At 50.9% G+C, this 2,101-nt stretch overlaps 1 pseudogene; it reads right to left on the minus strand.

The window, feature by feature from the left end:
* Positions 1-1,420: 1,420 nt before the first annotated feature.
* Positions 1,421-1,538, minus strand: LOC126102239 (5S ribosomal RNA; annotated as a pseudogene).
* Positions 1,539-2,101: the final 563 nt, after the last annotated feature.

The raw sequence follows: 2,101 nt of genomic DNA on the forward strand, positions 1-2,101 counted from the left end.
CGCGCATTTCATCACAAGTTCATTTGGTCAGCGCGAGAACTTCACGGAGATGCCCAAAAACTCCAGCGGCAGACTACAAAAAAGGCACTCTGCGCCACGGAGAGGTTTCTATTGAAATACCGTGAGGGTACGTTCCAGGACGAGTCGGGCAACATATTGCTTCCTCCCACATACGTCTCGCGAAATGAGCACGTCGCGAAAATCAGAGTAAACAGAATTCATACTGACATTTACGTACAATCATCCTTCCCGTGGAAAGTCGGCAAAACGGCCGGGAAAGCGGTGTGCTGACCACACGACACTCCATACTGCACCGAGTGACGCCGAATGACAGAAGATGACACTGAGGTTGTTCGACGTCCCTTGGGTCTTCAGGTCCTGGACGGGGAGCTAAAAAAAAAGCCTTCCCACGCGCTCTTTGCGACGGGGGCAGGGAAGAGAGGAAATTGCAGGGTCACACACTGTAAGATGGTTATAGTACCAGGAAAATTGCAACTCATTTTTTTCTTCACCAGTTCTTTTTTTAATATAATGAGAATTACACACACGAAAGAATGGTGTTTCATCTACACCCTATTTTTCCACGTAATCTCTATCCTGTTCTATGGCATTCCTCCAGCGCGAAACAAGGGCGTGTACGCCCTGTCAGTACCAGTCCTTGTCCTTGTGGCGGAGCTAGTGCTCCACTGTGTGAATCACCTCCCTATCGTCCTCAAAATGTCTTCCACAAATGGAATCCTTTAATGGTCCAAACAAGTGGAAGTCCGAGGGAGCTAGGTCAGGGCTGTACTGTGGATGGGTAACACTGTGCAACCCTGTTTTGCGATGTGTTTAACAGTCTTCAGACTTGTATGGGGCCGAGTGTTATCGTGTTGCAGCAAAACATCTCGTTGCTTGCTGTGGCGCCGAAGTCTTCGGAGGTGCGTCTTGAGTTTTGTTAATGTGTTGACATTTGCTTCTGGATTAAGGTACCATCTCTTGGCATCACACCAGTGAGAATCACACCTTCACAGTCCCAGAAAACGGTGATCATGACCTTACCGGCGGAAGCAGTTGCTTTGTTTTTTTTTTTTTTTGTTCTATGGGGAGTGGGAATGGCGTCTTTCCATCGACTGTCGTTTTGTTTCGGGCTCAAAATGGTGAACCCAGCGTTCATCACCTGTCGCAATTCGGTACAAGAAGGCCTGCACATCAGCCTCAAAACCTTGCAACAAATCAAGCACTCCGTCTTCAGGCCACGAGTGGCCTACCGGGACCATCCGACCGCCGTGTCATTCTCAGAGGCGGATGCGGGTAGGAGGGGCGTGGGGTCAGCACACCGCTCTCCCGGTCGTTATGATGGTATTCTTGACCGAAGCCGCTGTATTCGGTCGAGTAGCTCCTCAATTGGCATCACGAGGCTGAGTCCACTCCGAAAAAATGGCAACAGCGCATGGCGGCCTGGATGGTCACCCATCCAAGTACCGACCACGCCCGACAGCGCTTAACTTCGGTGATCTCACGGGAACCGGTGTAGCCACTGCGGCAAGACCGTTGCCCGCAACAAATGAACACAAATGTTTTTTTCTGAGCGACTTGTGATGCACCGTTAGGCACCGCGGGACCGAGCTTGCACACTTTTTTGAACATCCAAGAGTGCGGATATTTGCATCCACACTTCAAAAATGGTTCAAATGGCTCTGAGCACTATGGGACTTAACATCTGTGGTCATCAGTCCCCTACAACTTAGAACTAATTAAACCTAACTAACCTAAGGATATGACACACATCCATGCGCGAGGCAGGATTCGAACCTGCGACCGTAGCAGTCACGCGGCTCCGAACTGAGCGCCTAGAACCGCGAGACCACCGCGGCCGGCCATCCACACTTCCTTTGCTGATTGACAAATGCAGTGCTAACTGCCGAGTCGTAATCCGTCTGTCCTCGCTAACGACAACTTCAGCTCGCTGCACCATGTCAGGTGTGAAAGCAGTGGATGGCCTCCCCGACCGCTGCAAATCATGGAGCTCCACCGAACCGCCTTCTGATGACCTCACCCTCCGTGCCCAGCGACTAAGTCTACTTCTGTCGACAGCAGATGCTTCATAGACTTAGCACAA

Source organism: Schistocerca cancellata, chromosome 9 (assembly GCF_023864275.1).
Source record: "Schistocerca cancellata isolate TAMUIC-IGC-003103 chromosome 9, iqSchCanc2.1, whole genome shotgun sequence".
In the NCBI taxonomy this organism is placed as follows: domain Eukaryota; kingdom Metazoa; phylum Arthropoda; class Insecta; order Orthoptera; family Acrididae; genus Schistocerca; species Schistocerca cancellata.